Here is a 21556-nt window from a genome sequence, read left to right on the forward strand (position 1 = left end):
TTTTTATGGTTTTGGTGAATCATCCACATCCAAAACTAAAAAGCCATCTAAAAGATAACCAAAACCATAAAAAATTGTTCCCAAATAAATGCTAACACCATTATTCTCAAAACAAAAACTAAAACCAAGGCTCATCATGCTAATAACTGAAACTAAGTTTTGCCGAATATCCAGAGCATAAAGAACATCATGAAAATACAAGGTGCGCCCTCGTCGTATTTCCAGCTTGAATGTGCCAATGCCAAGCACCTCCACACTAGACTCGTTCCCCATGTAAACGTTTCTGCTCCCAGCAGGTACTCGGCGATACTCAACGAACCCTACTCGGTCCCTCGCGATGTGGTCTGTTGCTCCAGAGTCCAGAACCCAAAAATGAGGAGAATAAGTAATTAGTGCTTGACTAGACACAAAGCATTGAATGCGAGAAATTAAGTAAGGGAGTACCTTCTTCTGCTCAGGGCAATCCCGAGCGAAGTGTCCTTCTTTGTTACAGTTAAAGCATGTCAATTTAGCATTTGCCTTCCTAACACCTCTTGTGCCCCTACGCTTGAAATTTCTAGCGCCATTGGGCTTAAGCGTAGCTGCTATTTGCTTCGTAGGGGCACCTTTTTCTTTTCCACGTTTGAACTGAGAAGTCCTACGTGAGCTTGACTCAACCACCATAGCAGAACCATCAGACTTAGCCGCCACAAGGCGCTTAGCCTTTAGCTCCAAATGACGCGATATGTCTTCAAATGTTTTCACACTCTCATTATGCATCATGTTCTGCTTCATCTGCTCCCAAGAATTTGGCAGAGAGCGAATCACAGCTTGTACTTGCTGCTCTTGAGTCAAATTGTGCCCAGCAGCCGCAAGCTCACGTTTCATGGCTGACATGACCCTCAAATGCTGTTTCATCGAGTGATGCGCCTTTTTCTGATATGAGTCAAACTTCATAGTCAGCCCACGTAGCTTTGCCAAAGAGGTAATACCAAATTTTTGCTTGAGAGCTTCCCACATCTCAAATGCATTCTGGCAATGCTCAAACTCACTAATCAAATCGTTGTGCATGCTGCTCAACATAGTAAAGCGTGCACACTGATCTTTGTTACGCCAAGTCTGAAAGGCTTCAAGATCACGACGATGTTGAGCTGTATTGCCCTGCTCTGGCTTAAACATCATTTGTTCAAGTGTGGTCAACACTTTTTGCTCATTGAGGAGGTATTGGATCTTACGGCGCCATATGTCATAATTGTCGCCATCCAATTTCTCTCCCTTAGTTAAGCCTACCACCACTGTCTTAGCAACCATTTCTACATACAGAGTAAACAAATGCGCAGGGGATATTAATGATAGCAACACAAAAAAAAAATTATTTTGCAGCAAAAAAGAATCTAAATTAAATAATGATAATTTTACACATGTCTCAAGATCGAAAATTTGCTATGCTCGTAATCATCTCTTGCACCTCTAGTGATAATTATCAAAATTTAATTTAATTCCATGCGCAAAAAACAATCAATCAATCTCCCACTACTTAAGGCATATACAAAGCATGATAAATTCCATACAATAGTGTACATATATATACATGATTAAGAAAACACGAAAATACCCAACTAGGCTCTGATACCAATGTAAATCAGCAGTATAACGCAGAGGAATAAAAATTATGGTCATACCTTTCCTGCAGAGTCTGAATAGAAAAGATCTCGTGGGTAAATCACGTGCTTCCTGAATCTGATCAGTAAACCCAGCAGTGGGGTGATATTACAACAGTGAATATCACTTACACAAATCACAGTGCAAATGGCTTTGATCGTTGTTTTTGGGAGAGTCAGAATATGGGAAATTTCTGTGTGTTTTAGACTTGACAGGAGGGTCTCAATTTATACATGTATAGGGAAGAGAGGAAAAGCCTCCAGCCTTTATGGCTGGTCATTAATGCACCATTAATCTCTACAATAAAGGCAGGAGTTACAAACCCCATTAATGCAAGAGTTACAAACCCCATTAATGCAGGAGATACATTTATAAATTCAAAGCATTGAAATGGTCATGCCACATGGGCGCCCATTTCTAACAGCATGTGGATTAGGCAAATTGAAATCATTCATGCCATGGACCATGTATTTGATTTTGGAAATTGAAACTATATGTTTTTGAAAGGGGTTTTGGAAATTCTCACATTATCTTTTGAAATATTTGCATTGTTTTGGAAAAACAATATTTTAAGTTATATGTATTAACAATTGAAGAGGGTAAATGAAATGGTGAATCTAGGAAGTGAGTATTGTCTTGTTAAAATAAGTTGGCCAGAGTGTCCATGGTAAAAGTCCTAAAAATTGCGCGTATACATAGGTGTCGATCCTGTGGACGAACTTTCCGTGAAATGGCAATAGTAGTGCTTGTATAGCCTACGTTTACATGGGTGTCGGTTTACGGTTTCCTACGGACAAAATTTCTGTGAAATGTATATTTGTTATGGAGATTTACCCATTTTGTTTACTATTAGGTTGGTTTTGGAATAAGACATTTGGAAATATTTTGAGCAATGTATTTTCTTTTTCTTCAGTGATCTAGTCGCATTTGATTTAGCAATATTTTTGCTAGTTAGTATTGAGATACCCGGATTGGCTTTTGGAAAAGGATTTTATATCAAACAAATGATTTGAATTCGGAAAACATTTTCATTGAACATAAGGTTTTGGTAATTGGAAAGAAAAGATTTTGTTGAGAAATCAAATGGATTTGAAAATGCATTTGGGCATATTGTATATATGCATTGCATCATGATTATGTATGCTGGTAGAGCATGTTTAGTTTTTGAAATATTCTCTACTGGGCTTTATGCTCACCCTACGTGGCTGAAATGTTTTCCAGGTGTACATGTGGATGTGGACTGTGACATGAAGTTGTGTTTGGAACCGTGTAGGGTGGTTCAGTTATTTGTAGGTCATGGGTCATTTATGTTATTTATTAGTTGTGTGCCATTCTTGTAAAAGTTGCACCCTTGTGTATGATGTAAGCCCCAGGGCGTTCAATTTAATTTATAACATCTGTGTATATTTTTAGTTACAAGATATCCATTCGACTTAGATGTTGTAACTTGGAATATATAAAATCGAATAAACACATGTATTGTGTGACTATATTATATTCATTTGCATGAGAGTTGTTATCCATTGTTCATCGTTGGGTGGTTTATTCACGTGAGTCAGACCGTGTAAATCCGAGACGTGACAACTTGGTATCAAAGCTAACCGTGTTTGAAAACCTTGGGCTTGTGGGATGTGGTCAGCCACAATGGGTTTATCATGCTCGGTGAGGACATTTGTATGTTGTATGCTAAGTGATAACATGCTTATGTCTTGCATTTTACGTGGGTATGGTGTTAAGACTCATAGATACTATTCAGTGTCTAGTTGACTAACTTGGAAGTCTTGTTGGAAACGCGCTTGATCAACGTTGTTTCTAATGGGAACTTTAAGCGAGTGTTGGAACGAATGACTTTCTTTGTAGACTTACCACGATTATATATTACATGCTATGTGGTAGATTATATGTGAATTGATTGGAGTTCCAATGTGGTTGCTTGAGTAATTGTTATATGATAGTACTGTGCTAGTATTTCGGTGAAGGGTATTCGTGGTATGTATCCTAGGTGGCATGTCTTCTCTTTGATAGAGACATACCAGATGGTGGTAGTAAATGTTGGGTGAGCACCCATAGGTGTACCATATAGGTGATATGTTGTGTATAACCATAGGTTATGAGTTGGCATTGGGTTGCCTTGGTGGCGGTTAGTACGTCTTTAAGAGACATTGGTTTCTTGAGTCTTTTTGGCTGGATGAGGGTCACGTTGTTGTACTCACTTAAGTAGTTTCGAGTAGGTTTGGTGGGTTGGTAGTCCTTGAACTGGTGTGTTGTTAGAGTTAGATATGACCTTGATCGGTCAGGTGCAAGATGGGTAGTGTGGGGGTTGTTCCCCAATTGAGTGTGTTGTTTGAGTCTGGTAAACCGATGAAGGGATATAGGTGGTGTCAGAATTTTTTGAACATGAAGAGTTAGGTTTGAAGTTGTATGTGTTGGTAGTGGTGGCGTATGGTTCCGACTTCGGTGTTGGTAACCTAGAAACCCGTGTTGTGGGGTGTGGTTGGCCAGGATGTAGTGTTATGGTTTGACTTCCCTCGGGTTGGTGAAGTTAGTTGGGCATTTAGGCCATGAGTTATTCATTGTAGATGATGTATGATTGGTTGGAATAGGAGTGGTTGTTTCCTGTAGTTAGGTGAGGCAATTGGTTGAATACCAGGTGGAGTTATCGTTGTTGTGGGCAATTCAATGAGGCACGAGGTGTGTTAGGAGATCGTGGATGGTGTGATTGGTTTTGAGTTAGTGTTTTGGTGACGGGTTGTCGCGGTAGGCTGGCCTAGGGCTAACCTAGTGAACTAGTACGGTGTAGTGTAGAGAGGTATGTAAAGGTGGAATATTTCTTTATTCTGGGTATAGAGAGACTTAGGATTACTCGTGTGTTGAGAATAGCGTATAGTTTCTTTGGGTTTAGACATGTACCCTAATGTTAGGTAATGTTAGCAGATCTTGGTATTATCTGGTTGGTTGTTTCTTGTGAAGGGAAGTTAGTCCCTTATCGTAGTATTGGGTTGTTACATGGTGTTGGTGGCATTGTAGCGTGGTAGGCTTTTGTAAGTTAGATTAGTATAAGAAAATAAATATGTGAAACTCGTTGGTGTGAACTTGGTTGGGATTGTGAGTACATCGGCAGAGTGAGGGTATTAGTGTTGAGATAACCCGTTTGGGGTTAAGGGTGAGATGTTGTGCATAAGTAATGGGTTTTGCTTGTGTGGTATGTACCGGTGCATGGTTAGGGGTTGTTCAATGTTGTCTCAAAGGGGATTGGTCATGGGACTATCCTAGGAGGTTGCCTTGGTGTAGCAATAGTGTGTTTTATGTGTGGTTAATAGTGGTCTAATGTCCAATAATGCTAGGTCACTTTGGTGTGGTGTTTGTTCTTTGTCGTTTGGTTTGGATAGCGGAACTCCAAGTGAAGTAGTAAGATTGTGTAGAGTGATTAGTGCACTTCGTCAGAGTTGCTTTGACCTCATTGGTGCTTATGTGTGTGGTGTGAAATGTTGGTGTATGTGTTGACTTGAGGGGGTGTGGTATTTTCACTTGAGAAGTCCATTTCTAACTCAAATGTGAAGTGAGGATGTGCATGCCACATAAGCATATATATGATAGGTGAGTCAAGGACCAGAGTACTGTAGGTTAACTTTGAGGAATCTAGAAGGATTCAACAAACATGTGAGATTTGGTATGGAACTCTATTTTAGAGTTAGTGAGGTTGAGCAAGGTGTTGGTGTTGATGTTGGGTTATGTGAAGTTAAGTGGCACGTCGGTGTTTGGAGACTAGTGCAAGATAGTGGTGTTGGATAGTTGACTAGTTAGTATTTGGGTTGGTTGACATGTAGTCACCTCGGAAATAGGTTGGAATTGAGGGTTATGTAATTGAACAGTGTATTGGTATGGCATGTAAGTCCCGTATGGACAGTTGGAAGGTTGTTTTGAGTTGTGGTAACTGGTTGGGATTACAATTGGGAACTTTGGTCTTATAAGCGCTTTTGCGCCATTATGTGGCTGGTGAGTGTGAAATTTCTTCTCTTGTATTATTGCGTTGTTGGCATTTCAAAAATATTTCTAAGGATTCTCATCGTGGAAATTTTGTTTTGGTATTGTGGCTTCACTGTGAGTGTGATGGGTTTTGTTGGTGACTGTGTTGTGATTCACCAGAGGAATGTTGATGAATGATTTTGAGGAAAACAAAACTCTCCATTTTGGTATTGTGGCCTTGAGTACTTTTCTTGAACTAAAACGGGTTTGGGTTAAAATGTAAGTTTGCGGTTTAACAAAAAGCTAAGTCCAACAAATCAAAAACAAAATAAAACTGGTTTTATAAATAACACCTTTGATTTTCGGAAAAACAATTTGGAAATCTCTGAGTTTTGTGTGGACAGTTGAAAGTGTATTTGAATTGTGACGGTGTAGGTTTGAACACCTTTCGGGGGAAACGAGGTGTTTTGAGACAAATGGGGACAAATAAAGCATTTTCTTTAACCTAAACAAAGTATCTTATATCTTGTGTTGAGAAATCGCGTTCTGATCTAGCCTGAGTTGCTAGTTACATGTTGTATGTCTTTTTCCAAGGACTTAGAATAGTAGAGCATTGATGTGCCATAGCATTATTGATTAATCGTGTCGTATTTATGTCTCGAGTTAAGAGAGAGTTGACTAGGAGCTTTGTATGCAAGGAGTTTTCTTTTCTCTGTGTCCGAGTGCTTCAATATTTGATGGTGATTTCGGTGTTGTGGGTGATTCAGCCGTGGTTGACGTCTTTGAGTTCGAGTGGTTGTTGTTGTGGTGGTTATTGTTCTTATCTCATAGGCCACAGTGAGTTCTATGGGTCAAAGAGGCAACCGTGAGTTATTCTTAGTATTTTGGGTGTTTAGGTGTCTTTGGGACCCCGAGGTATTGAACCGAGATATGAGAATTTATCCCAAGTTTGGGTTCAGCTTTGAGTTGGTGATTGTGCTTCCGGTTGTGATTGAGTTGCCCTGTTTCGGCCTTATCTTAAATTTTGAGGACGAAATTCCTTAAGGGAGGGAGGTTATAACAATTCTGGTTTAAATCCGGTCCGTTAATGTTTTGGATTTGGATTTCATTGTCTTATATGGTTGTTCTTGTCTTGTTTCTTCTTATTCCTCATTGAGTTTGGTTATTGGAGTGTCTTGGTTGCATTTAGAACAAGTTGGTAGCTTGTTTTTTTCAAAACCGTTGTTGCCCAAAATTTTCCATATTCGCTTGAGCGGCACTTCCTGCCCTCAAGCGGTCTTTGTGAACTTCCAGTACTTTTGCAGGTTTGCAAAGGTACTAGGAGTTGACATTCTTCGCTCAAGCGGTCTTTCTTGCACTCAAGCAGTGCCTTTTGTGCTCAAGCGATGGTCTTCTGTCTGCAAAACTTATGAGAGTTAGTATTCTATGCTTGAGCGGTCACACTTTTTGTGTCTGCACGCTCGAGCGACAATTGTTACGCTTGAGCAGTCTGCTGTAGCACGCGCCCGCGAGGGACCCCGCTACTACAGTTCGGACTCGATTTTGTTTGCGGTTCTTAATCTTGAACCAAAGAGTCCAAATCTGGCAAATCGTTTTGAGAAAACAGATTTTTGAAAAGAAGTGCCAAACATGAACTGCTTTGCCAGATACAGAGTCGCCACCTAAATATTTTAAAATGAGGGAATTTAGGAAACCCTGACTCGGTGCCAAAGGCCACGTGTCCGTCATCGCCGGAGTTGTCTCGGCTCGGGAGCTAGGGTACGATCGGGGAAGGTCAGCTATGAGCACCCCCTTTCGCCCGGTCCGAAGACCGGCCTCTACTAACCATGATACCCAATTTTGAAAACGTTGTGTGTTCTTATTCCATTTGTTAGCCTAGAATTACTATGTTATGCGCACAGCAAACAAGTATAGACTAGATTGCCTAATTTGGAAACAAGCATTGCATATCCGTTTGTTTTGAAAAGCGCTTTGGAATTTACTACTCGCAAGTAGGCTAAAACACGGATTTCAACGAGTTTTTCCAACTCAAACAATCCAACCTTCACCCACGGGCATTCAAACAATTATATCACGTAAGCATTTAGCCGCATGGCAGGCATACTATCATGGCAACACTCGCACGTATGCAATATGCTAAAGCAGGAAAACACTTACATAGTACTCCGTGCCAAAACAATAAACTAGTTAGCAAACATGCATGATCCTAGTTCATGTTAGAGTGGCTAATGCAACGCATGCAAAATGCAATTAGAGTAGGCTCGGCTAACCTAAGCATGGCATGTGAAATGCAGTCAATTGATGCACGTATTCAAATTGGAATTGAAGTACAAATGCAGTTAGCGTGATGTACTGAGCCCGGTGCATGTAAAACAAATGAATGAATGCACGCATGCATTGCATAAGGTATGCTAATTTAAACGTGCCCTAATCTACCATCAAAGCAGGTAAATAAAAGGGAAGAAAGAAGTGGGGATTGGAAGACATGTACACCACTCACACACACTTATTACAGATTTGCCCTCGCCCGGAGGGACCAAATAAACAATACAAATTAATTAACTACGCAAGCTAATTAAATATTACAAATTTCCTAATCAGCTAACAAACTAATTAAGCTAGGAAAAGCAGTAAACCGCCTCGGGAGGAGAGCCAGATACAGCGCGTGCTCGGGTCTTGCTCGAAAGTGCACCGCCATGCATAGTCTGCCTATGTTTTCCCTGCTCTGCCTCTCTGAAGACTGCCAAAGTCTCAAGAATGCTTCTCTGGATGCTGGGAATCACCACCGGCTGAGTAGAATTACCACCGGCAGTGAATTGTGGTTACCGGCACAAAATGAAGCTATCGGCAGAAGAATGATTGCCGGTCGGCAATGTACACTGCCAGTCGGCAAAGAATGCCTGCAGAACCTGTAACTCACAGCAGCAGAGGGCAGAACTTGCATGGCAATACAATTCAAGCAATGTATGCACTAATCATGCCCCCTATCATGTCTGTGACTCAAAGGGGCATGTGTTTCGATTCTCGGACCACCAATTACGCATTTCCATGCATGACGGCCCAAAGGATCAAGTGTGCAATTTTCATGTCAAATGAAATGCAAACCAAACAAACAAACCAAAGCCCAATTCCTATCATCAAGTCAAGGAATAAGGCATGCATGCACAATGCAATGCAACCTAGGCATGCAAGCTAAGAATGCAACATGGCATGGCAAGACACTTATGTAAGCATACAAACAAATATGGGGCAATGCAAATTGATGGAAAGGTGGACTTACACATAATTTAGGCAACTCTAATTAGGCCTAAAACAATGACCAAAGTGCTATAATAAGGGACCAAATACACATGCACACATACACATGATCGAAGGCCAATACGTAGGCACAAATTGGACAACTCTCAAACACATTTGAAAGGAGGTAATCATGGACATATAGCATGCAACATAAGCATTGAGAATCATATTAAAACATGGTGCCAAACCAAGCAACAAGTCAAGCCAAACATGCGACAAATGGCCCAAGCATTCAAAGTAAACCAATGGAGTATTGAACTACACTTAACAAGACCAAACATGGCATGAACTTATTGACCAAAAACAGAGTTTTAGCACATTAAGACAAGGCCTAGAAATCACTTAGATGGCATCCAAATGACCTAAATTCAAAGGCATGCATAAATGCCAAAACAAGGAGCATGCTTCCCAAGCTTTTAAAGCTTCTAAGAGGTGTCCATTGCAAACATATAGGCATGCAAAGGGACTGAAATTACATGACAAATAGTCCCAACCCACTAAATCAATACAAGAACGTCATGCTATACATTCATACACTTAAGGTCAACAAGCCGGAATGCAAAGGAGCTATACTAAGCATGCCAAAACCGACCCAAACAACCTAGGAAAGACCTTAAACATGGCAAAATGAGCACAAAACCTTCACAAGGCTAAGCCTAAAACATGCTAGAACAAAGGCTAACAACCTAAGGCATATTAAGGCAATAACAAGGCATTACATGGTAGGTATGCTAAGCATGCATGGTGTACCAAAACCAACACACAACAAGGCTATATCATGGCGTAATAAGCATGGAAAACAGCCAAGACATGATCAATGCACACTCTAACATGATGCTCTCTCAAGAGGCCAAAAAGGGTCCCTTTCAAGGACAACAAGGAGAGGGGTTGGCCCTCCCCTTTTGGAGACTTCAAGGCACCATCTCCGCCACTGAAATCCCTCAAGATTTCAGTGGTGAAGAGGCCCAAACACCAAAGTCTCGAATCTCACTCAAAATGGCTCAAAATGGGGCCTTTCAAGGCCTAATAGGGGTCAAACACCTCCAAACCACAAAACACTCTTAATGAACAATCAAGAGGGCTAAAAAACAGAACTTTTTTGTATTATACACTAAGCTCAAAAACAATTTTAAGATAGGTAGAAATACAATGCAAGATTGGGGAATAAAGAGGCAAAATTGTTACCCTTAAAGACCCCTTCAACAATGGTGCTCCAACAACTCCTTCTAGGTTGAAAACAGATCCAAAACTTCAAAACCAACCTCTTAGAACCTCAATAGCTAAGTGAAGGTGAAACACTATGTGTTTATGTGCAATAGTAAGACACAAATGCACTTTAACACACACAAGAGGGAGATATAGAGACAGAAAGTGTATGGTTTCTAACCCTAGAACTCAAAACCCTAAAAATGGCTGTCTAAACTCTCTAAAATATCTCAAGTGTCTAACCCTTAAGGCCAAGAGAGAAGACTCTCTCTTATAGAGCCTTTTTGTCTTGTAAAGCTTACAAGACAAGCTTCTCAAGAGAGAGATCCCTCCATACACGTATATGTAGGGGAGCAAAAAGAAAGACAGCTGTGATAAAATATCTGCAAAAGCAGATGCACAATAGTCGGCCGGCCAAAAATGTCATTTTGACAAAATTGAGTGTCGACCGGCAACAAAGAGTGCCGACCGGCAATATACATTGCCGATGGCAGCAAAAACCAGCCGGTGACCTCTAGCCACTGCCGGTGGTGTGTGGGGATGCCTCACAAGGCATTCCCTGCCCCTCCAAGGTAAAACACAAGTGCTTGGTGCAAAACCAGACACAAAACGGTCAAGTTCGGAGATCCTGAGGCAAGGCGCGTAGCCGAGACCTCCTAGAACTCCAAACGAACACAAACAAGGGTAATCACCAAGTGTTCCAATGGTGACGTCCAAGTCTTGAGGACGGTCAAAACTGGGGTGTTTACAGTTGCCCCTCTTTGACAGAACTCGAAAGTCATAACAATGACGGGAGTGAATGTCAAAGCCCAGAGACGACCCATTTTTGACAAGGCCGAAGACTTAGACAAACATGCAAAACAAACAAGATATGCGCCCGAAGGCAGGGGCAAAATGCAAGACAATGCACAGAGCCGGACATAACTTATGATCATGCAATATATACAAAACAATGTATAAATAATGCAAATGAAAATGCAATGCAATTGAAACAATGCAAACTATATGCAAAGCAATTGAATCATGATCCAATCATGAGTGGTTCGAAACCACACAAATGTCAAATAGATTGATGGAGGTAACAAGTCTGTCTACCATAGAACGGTCAACTGAACTATGAGCATCGTAGACAGACACAAGAACGAGTATTGGGGGGGATTGACATAAGTGGGGAAACGACCCGCTGGATAAAGGACAATGATCCTAATGCTGGATGCGATAATTACACTACAATGTAATATATATATGGATATGCTGGGGAGATGAAATGGATATGGCATGCGGGCCAAACCAAATCTTGCCTAGGTAAGGCATGTACGCATACAAGCCACGTCTAACATAGAACGGTCCACTGAACTATGTTTCGACACGAGAAGTATGGGCACATACCAGACCAAGCTCAACATGGAAAGGCTCGAGCCGTAGATGGAAGGTGATACGATGAATGCATGCAAACTACAATGCAATGGGTATGGCATGCGGGCGAAACCAAATTTTGCTTAGGAAAGGCATGTACGCATACGAGTCATGTCAAACACAGAAAAGGTGCCGCAACCCTCAAACCAACATACCAGCGTGGAATAGGCGCGTACACATGCAGAACTGTGCTTTAACGTGAAAAGTAAGGGCACATACCAGACCAAGCTCAACATGGAAAGGCGCAAGCCATAGATGGAAGGTGATGCAATGAATGCATGCAATCTACAATGCAATATTTACAAATATGCAATGGAAATGGATATTTACAATGTGCATGACAATGCAGTATGATGCGATCTACGGGGGAAAATGCAATGGATGCATGCAAGCTACAATGGAAATGCATGACAATGCACTATGATGCAACGGCTATGATTGCAGCTTTCCCTATCTTACCAACAGGGCGATATACTAGGTTGGTTCAGTATCCAAAACTGAGGTGCCGACATGCTGCCTCAATCTATGGGGCTTCCATACAGATTTCAAGCCGAGGATACACCCCTGGGTATTTAAACCAGACTTTAGTCTCGGAACTCCCAAACCTTTGCGTTCTAGGCATAAGCCGTTCGAACTCTAGTTTCCACCGTCCCAGTTGGTCTTCTAGGAACTCACCGCAAACATAGGCAGGTGGCTTTACCAGACCACCAAAAGTCGTTCGGGCACGACAAACACCAAAGGAATTGCACCTTCAGAGGATTTAGGGTCTCCTAGACCGTGGAGACTGCACAAGAAATGCACCGAAGGTTTCGCACCTCCAAAGGATTTAAGGTCTCCTAGACCGTGTAATACCTGCGCTTAAGACATGCGTGGCAATGCAACCGAACTGTGCACATCAATGCGCCGAAGGTTTTGCACCTTCCAAAGATTTAAGGTCTCCTAGACCGTGTAGATACCCGCGCGGTTCGTCTGGTCGCTCCAGCCTCAAATGAACCGTACATACAATATCGCGCCTGAAAAGAAAACAAACTTAACAGGTACAATATTGTTAGCAACATGCATGACAATGCAAATGAGGCACGCATGCTAATGCAAATGTCGACACACATGCCAACAAAAATGTGACACGCATGCCAGTGAAAATGAGACACGCATGCCGATGAAGATGGGGCATGATGCAAGATGATACAAATGAGACACGCGTGCCTCATAAGATGCAAAATGATACAAGTGTGACACGCATGCCACACAGAATGTAAAATGGTACAAATGAGACACGCGTGCCTCATAAGATGCAAAATGATACAAGTGTGACACGCATGCCACACGGAATGTAGATTGAAACAAATGAGACACGCGTGCCTCATAAGATGCAAAATGATGCAAGTGTGACACGCATGCCACACGGAATGTAAAATGAAACAAATGAGACACGCGTGCCTCATAAGATGCAAAATGATGCAAGTGTGACACGCATGCCACACGGAATGTAAAATGAAACAAATGAGACACGCGTGCCTCATAAGATGCAAAATGATGCAAGTGTGACACGCATGCCACACGGAATGTAAAATGATACAAATGAAGACTTTGACAATTGGACTTATACACTACGCGAAGCCGGTTCGTATTCAAAACAATGCAATGTACTAACAAGTACAAGTGAGGTGCGCAAAGATAGCGCGATAGGATGTATGCAAAATGCCAGCAAGGTGCACAAAACAGTGCGATGTGCAAGAAAGCGCGAGTGATGAATTGCACAAAACAGTGCGATGCGCTAAACAGCGCGATTGAATGCAATGCACAAAATAGTGCGATGCGCTAAACAACGCGATCGATTTTGAAATGCACAAAACAGTGCGATACGCTAAACAGCGCGATTGAATGCAATGCACAAAACAGTGCGATCGATTTTGAAATGCACAAGACAGTGCGATACGCTAAACAGCGCGATTGAATGCAATGCACAAAACAGAGCGATGCGCTAAACAGCGCGATCGATTTTGAAATGCACAAAATAGTGCGATACGCTAAACAGCGCGATTGAATGCAATGCACAAAACAGTGCGATGCGCTAAACAGCGCGATTGAATGCAATGCACAAAACAGTGCGATGCGCTAAACAGCGCGATCGATTTGAAATGCAATGCACAAGACAGTGCGATTGATATGCGATGCACAAGACAGTGCGATTGATATGCGATGCACAAGACAGTGCGATTGATATGCGATGCACGTGGGGCAACTTTTGAAATTCGTAAAAGCCAAAAGGATACGAAAAGGATACACCTTGCACGAATTCGAGCGCCACGCACAGAAGACACGACCCGAGGTCAAAACGAAGGCCGGTTGAGCGTCGGAGATACACTTTCTTGCACTTTCTTGAGCTATGAAGACCAAAAACTACTCATATGGCCTAAACAAGGCTGTGGGAGCACCACCGGCCGGGAGGGGAAGCCACCAGCTGTCCATCGGCTGAAAAATAATTCCATCGGCACAATATTCTGCCGGCCGGCACAAAAAGTTCCTGAGTCGGGGCAGATTCGACATTTCACCACAGGTGTTTTAAAATAGGGTTTCTAAACCCTATTCTTCACTTCCTTCTCCGTCGAAAACTCACATTTTCTCTCTCTAGAGTGTTTTCCCTTCCTTTTTCTTCCGTTTCTTCGCGTTCTACGCCCGTTTCGTCGTCGGATTCGCGATTTCCTTCGCGTTTCGGACATTTTCAACCGAACAAATCTTTGTTTCGGTGCCTCTTTTGCCATTCCCACCTTTTTGGGGTTTGTTCCCCTCGCTTTCCTCTTGATTTCCGTGCCCTTTTCACATCCCGGCTTTTTCGGTCATTTTCGACCTTTCTGGGAGTTGACTTTTCGGTTGACTTTCTATATTCTAGCCCGGTTTTCCTTCTTCCGGCTATTTTCTCATCATTCTTGACATGGCGGATGACATTCCACACGGTGGGACTCCCCCAGATCACGAGATGGATCCCGGGGTCGAGCTCCTACCCTTGAGCGAGCGCCCGTTCGACCCGGCAACCTACCGGCCGGCGATCCATGTTCTGCCCCCAGACGGACTGCGCCAGTTCAGGAGTTTCGAGAGGCACGTGCCACCCGAGCTATTACTGCGTAAGCCTACCTCCCACCTATCCTTCGACACTTCCGAGGTAACTCTCTTTTCTCTGCTTTACTTTCTGCAATGTAGGATACAAAACTATCGTAGCTAGTTGTGCTCTTTAATTGCTTTAGCTCAGATACCCTGTATACTGTAGTTGATTGCAAATGCACTTGCAACTGATTATCTATTTGGGACTCACATGTGCACACACACTGCACTAGCCTTGAACCACTCAACACACGGCACACACCGTATTCCACTGCAAACACCGGCACCCGATATCTGCTTGAGTCTGAACATATGCACACATGCTATACTGAACTGAACCATCCGAACACGCTGACGCATCACACGTTGTAGTTCACTGTAAGCACACCGGCACTCGGTATTTGTTTAAACCTGTCAAACTTGCACACATGCTACATCTGCTCTGAACCACCCAAACACGCTGACGCATCACACGTTGTAGTTCACTGTAAGCACACCGGCACCCGGTATTTATTTAAATCTGTCAAACTTGCACGCATGCTACATCTATATGCTTCTTAGAACTGCATTTTGAATATTGCCTTGCAATTGTTGTTTTCTGTTTACAGGGAGATTCCCATACCATTCGCGGGTATGGGAACACCGGCGCCCGGGACTGGTACGCCGAGCTTCCCGATGCGGTCCGTCGCATCGTGGACCAAGCGGGTTTTGGCGCATTCTGCAGAGGACTCTCCAGGCTTACTACGTGCAGACCTCTACTCGCCGCTTTGGTGGAGAGGTGGTGGGACACCACCGATTCATTCCATCTCTCCGCGGCAGGGGACATGACGATGACCCCTTACGATTTCTCGATGCTTACAGGCATCGGGGTAGGGGGTGATCTGATCCCCTTTGATACCGACATGGACGAGTGGACTGCCGCGCAGATCTACTTGCTCGGTGAGGTGCCACCCCTCGCTCGCCCAGGTTACGTCTGATATTCCTGGTTCGAGGTGCAGTTCCGGGTCCAGCCCACCCTTGTTGATGCAGCCCCGATGACTTCGGAGGCCGTGGAGAGGTACGCTCGCGGCTTCCTCATGTTTTTGTTTGGGACGACTATTTTCGCCGACCGGGCGAACACCGTGCCTCTCTGCCTACTCAGCGCACTGGTGGACGTCCGAGGCATCTTGCATTACGACTGGGGTGGCGCCGCTGTGGCCACTCTCTACGGATACATGAGCTCAGCTTCCCGCGGCAGCGGGCAGTTGCTCGGAGGCTACTGGCGGGTCTGGGAGGTACGTTTCTTCTCCGCTTTTCATTTCTGCTTTTCTATATTTTCTGTACTCTGTACACTGCACACACTGTAGTCTGCTTCATACTTGCTGTATACTGTACACACGGCACACACATACACTCTGCTTTTCACTGACTGTACACTGCTCACACTGCACATTCTGCACAATACACATCCCTGCCATTTCTGCTTTATTCTGTATTTTGCTTTATCTGATAATCATATTGATGCTTTCTCTACAGTTGTGGGTTTATGCCTACTTTCCTAGGCTCGCACCCGTGCCAGTCACGGAGGCTCCTCTGGTCGTCCCCTTTTCGCGTTGCTTTGACGGGAGATGCACCCGGAGGCCGCGAGAGACTTTCAGCTTCTTCCGCCGTTTCTTCGACACCATCACCCCCGCGGAGGTATGTTTTACTTGCAGTTTATTTAAGCTTCGCATTTCCACTGCATATTTCAATAACAGTAGATAACAAACTGTATTGCATTTTCAGATCACCTGGCAGCCTTGGGCTCCTTTGTCAACCGTGACGCGGGATCGGTTTGCCGGTGCCGATGAGACCTCGCGTTTCCGGATCTTGCTGGAGGGCCCGGTCTGTCGGGCTTGGTACTTGGGTGAGCGTTTCTTACGCCAGACCCTAGGGTTACCGGAGCAAATAGTCCTGGTTCACCCTCCCGAGGATATGAGGGAGACCGAGAGGCTCACTACGGAGCAGATGGCCGACTATACCATCGGTTGGGAGGCGACCCGCTTCAGAGGCATCGGCGACTACCGAGAGTACGTGCAGGCGTATCTTATGCGGCCTCTGAGCGGCGGCCGTCGAGCCGAGGGAGTTAGACCCGTGACGCCAGCAACGAGGATAGGAGCAGGAGCTGGAGTTGGAGCTTCGAGGAGGGCCCGAGTCCGTGGCAGGGGCGGAGTTTAGGGGCGACGGGAGACTGGTTGGCCTGTTCTGCCTACTTCACTGACTTTCCGAGGGCAGGGCAGGGCAACCTATCAGATCACCTTCGCCCCTCCGCCGGCTGATCACAAGTTTGTCGGTGTCCCCGACTTGCCTCCGGTATGCATTACTGCATTCTTGTACAGTCATTTCATTTCAGTTTATTTGATATTCCACAGAATATTGATGCATCTGATATTTTTTTTGCAGGCTTCTTCTGAGTATACCCGGCAGTCATTGGAGATGAATGCCTCCATGATGGGGATGCTACAGTGGACCTTTGATCTCTTGGCCCTCTACAGCATTCCGATATGTTTTTCTGATCACGGCCTCAAATCACTCACAAGCTGATTCACGTAATCTGATGCACGACACAACACCTGATACACTGATCTCACAGCATCTGATACACTGTATACACTGCATTCTGCACTGTACTCTGCACTGATAAACTGCTCACGGCATTCACACACTATACTCATACACTGCATTCTGCATTGATAAACTGCTCATGGCATTCACACACTGTACTCATACACTGCATTCTGCACTGATAAACTGTCCACAGCATTCACACACTGTACTCATACACTGCATTCTGCACTGATAAACTGCTCACGGCATTGACACACTGTACTCATACACTGCATTCTGCACTGATAAACTGCTCACGACATTCACACACTGTACTCATAAACTGCATTCTGCATTGATAAACTACTCACGGCATTCACACACTGTACTCATACACTGCATTCTGCACTGATAAACTGTCCACAGTATACTGTTGCATTTGTCTTTTGTGTACTTTTTTAGCCTCCCTTCCAGATTCCCGGGGTAGGAGGTGCTCCAGCTAGACCTTTCGTCCCTCCCGAGGGAGAGATGAGGAGGGGAAGAGTATTCCCCCGCACCAAAGCGGGGCACACTCATGCCGGGAGCAGTTCCCGGGCTCCTGTTCCTGATGACGACGATGATGAGGATGACGAGTCGGAGGTAGAGGCTGAGTCGGAGTCATCGGAGGAGGAGACCGGAGGCGGCACTAGCTCGGGCTCTGATGACGATGCCGATGATGCTCCTGGACCTTCGTCCAGGAAGAGGACTAGGACAGACCGTTAGCCCTCGGAGTCGCTTGACATAGATTCAGATTTTTGTTATTTTTCTTCTTTCTTGTACTTTTCCTTTTGTTGGTAGTTAGGATACTTTGTACTGCTGCAGGCAGATTTTTGTTTTCCTCAAAACTTTGTACTTAAAAAAGATTATGAAATGAACAAATTTTTTTCTTAAAAAGTGTTACATTTACATATCTCATGTATTGCATTGCATCCCATCATGTTACACTTCAATGTAAATGGAATATGATTTGTTGTCCGAATGTTGAACACTTGCACTGTAATAATAATCAGATAATTAAACAATCAACAGCAAAATAGCCCAAGCAGCCCACTGCCTGATTCTGGACACACAGCCCTTACTCTGTTGGGGATTAATCTGCATACAGCCCAAAACACAGTATTCGGTTTATTCTGCACACAGCAAATTTTGAGCGAACGGCCCAATCTGACAAGACTGGGCTCAAAGGCGGAACCGGTTGGAGTTGAAGCACGCTCAAATATAGAGAATGGCACAGCATTCTGAGTATAAACGATTTTTGAAATTAAATAAAGGTTTTTCAAACCAGGGTATCGAGCCTACAACTGAACACAGCGGGGAAAGACTCAAACAAAAGGGTACACGACCTAAGCACAACGAGACACGCTCGGAAAAAAAAACCTAAAGCAAAGGATGAAACCGACAAATCAAAAGACACGACACATAGACGCGTTAACGAAGGCGGGGGATCTCGGATCACGAGGAACCAGTTTCTCTAGGTTTTGTTTCCCACCCTTTTTCTCATTTGTAATTCTCACATCACTCTGGCACTTAAGCTCGGTTTTTCTCTCAAAACCCTTTGACTCGCTTTTTCTCTCAACTTACACCTCTCTATTCTTCATTCTCTCAATTTTCGTCCCTCCCCAGGGTGATTGATGGATAAATAGAAAGGTGTGGGTTCATGCTCAACACCGTTAGCTCATAGCTATTTCTTCTGGTGGGTAGAGTGCCCTTCTGGCAAGTATATTGACGACGGGGGGAAGACAGAACGCCTGACTCAACTGTGCCCCTAGTTCATCACTTTGACCATTTTTCGTTTTGGTTTTCTACTAAAACAGTTTTGATCAAGATGAGAGTCGGATTAACGTACTTGTTCGATTTTTGATTTGAAAATCATGCAAGTCAGGCTATGAGCACTGAAAATTTTCCTTTTTGGGTCCAAGACAATGGTCCAGTTTTGGAAAATGGAATAGTTTTCGAGATAATAGTCGACCTCAGTAAAAATTTTCAAAAACTATTTTTCAAACAGTCAATGCTCAACGAGCATGGAACTTACTCTTTGAGATGCGCAACCTCGGATCGGAGGCAATGGAAAATTGCCCCTGGCTTAAAGGGGGTGGATGGCAACGGAAAGTTGCCCCTGGTTTGGATGGCATCTCGCGACGACTCGTGGCAACGGAAAGTTGCCCCTTGTTTGGATGATACCGCAGCAGTCCGCAAACAGTCTTCATTGGCGGTGGTTGAGCTCTTGGACACAGAGATGACGAAGACGGTCACAACAAATATATGGACACAGTCACCTTGGAAGGTGTTGGCGACTGGACTTTGGGATGAAGTTGGAACCATTGCATGGACTGAGACGCTATGAAAGCGTTGGGGGCTGGACTTCAGGATGAAGTTGCCTACGTATCCCAAACATGGGAATCAAGCCTTACGTAGTTCCGGTTAAGGTACACTCGGGTATTTTAACCTTCACTTTTCAGGCTCTAACTTTTGCCAAGGCACCCGATGCGGGTTTCCGACCTTGCGAGCTTCTTTTTATTCATTTTCTTTTGTTCTTTCGCTGATTTTTCTTTTCCGCATTTTTCTTTTCTGTTCTTTTCTTTTCTTCTTTGTATTTTTTTGCTTGCTTTTTTTGTATTTTATTTTTTTTTTTTTTTCTCTTGCTCTAACTTTTGCATGGGGCGCCCTTCCGGGTTTTCGGCCCAGCGAGCCTCTCAAAGGGTAAAAGTGTAACAAGTCCATGCCAAATAGTTTTTGAAGTTGAAGCCTCTCTGTGTCTAGGAGAACGGCTGTTGCACTAATTTGCGGAAGAATCCATCATGGTTGCTCCACAAACTCCTTCTGGCGAGATCTACTCTTTTGATTCAATTTCGGCGCCTCTTGGTCGAGGGTTGCTTCAAAACTGGCCATACGGGCCTTGCATGACGTTTGACCGTTTGAACTTTCTGAACGGGTTCAAGGTTCGAAACGGGTGGGTTGAATCTTGAGGCTGAGAGCGATCCTAGGCTGCACAATCTTAAGAGCGGTTCCACACAGGTCTTCACAGGGCCGTGTAAAACATTTATTTTTGAAAGTTTTTAAGAAAGCGACGAATCGCTCGTGCCGAAGATAGTGTGGAACCAATCTGGATCAGGCCAGGGTTCTTCTCAGTACTCACGCCGACAAGCATGATTTCATTCATAAAAAGGCTTAGCATGCCTTTCCTTCTCTCAAAATGATCAAAATTTTGCAAAACCCGAGGAATTCCCTCCTCTTCGTTTTTATCACCGCGGTGTTCAAAAGAGGTTTTTGAAAAACTTAGGTCAATGCAATGAGTTTGGTGCGCAGGAGAGCAGGCAAGATGTACTGTCAGCCCAATCAAATTCTCTGGCACTTATACTGAAAGCAAGCATGAAAGTGAGATAGCAACAGCTGTTTCATTCAGATTTGTTGGTGTAACTGGCACCTCGGCAGAAACAGACTCAAAAACAAAAATAGGTAATTACAAGACAAAACGGTGTTCGGGACAACAACCCCAGAATCACCTGGTATTCTATACAAGGGGGACTGACTCGCTACAACAAGATAGACCTTTAAGCAAAAAGACTGACTCAAGACAAAGAGACAGACTCAAAACAAAAGACTGACTCGATACCCAAGCCAGGATTTACAAAGCTAGCGTTCACAGCCACTCAAAAATGCGTGCCAGACGCCACATTCAAAATATATTCAGTTGCCGCCCGCAGGTGGTTCACCTTCTGATTACATACTTGCAGTATCTGTGTCCTCAAAATCCAATAACTGGGTAGTAACGGACTTGGCGGAGGTGGGCGGGAGGATAACCTCGTTATCAATCAAATCTTGCACCTCATGGCGGAGGCGGAAACAATTGTCGGTAGCATGGCCCGTCTGCTGGTGGTACGCGCAGTACTGAGCAGCATCATGCGTAGCGGGGAGATTCTTCGGGATAGGCCGAGGCTCCATGGGTTTAAGGTGTCCCCTCTCGGCAAGGATCTGAAGTGCCTTGGACAAAGGCATGTAGAGAGCATGAAAGGTCCTGCGCCCCTGGGGCAGGTACTTTGGAGTCTGAGCGCTCTTACTAGCCGCACAAGCAAAAGGGTCGGCAGGCGCCACCTTAGCTTTCTGATCTTTCCCGGGTGCAGGGGCGGGAACAGGAGGAACTGTTCTGGCATGACGGGGCCTATCCCGATTTTCTGACTGGCTTGAACTACCCTCAGGCGGAGTGGGGAAAGCATCCTCTACAGTTTTTGCCACAACTGCGGATATCTGTTGCTTGTTCATCCCCCCGGTTTTCAAAGCCTCGACTGCCCATAGCAGTTGTTCAATGGGATCAGCATCTACC

The sequence above is a fragment of the Camellia sinensis genome, chromosome 4 (assembly GCF_055761805.1).
Source record: "Camellia sinensis isolate YWXY chromosome 4, ASM5576180v1, whole genome shotgun sequence".
Lineage (NCBI taxonomy): Eukaryota > Viridiplantae > Streptophyta > Magnoliopsida > Ericales > Theaceae > Camellia > Camellia sinensis.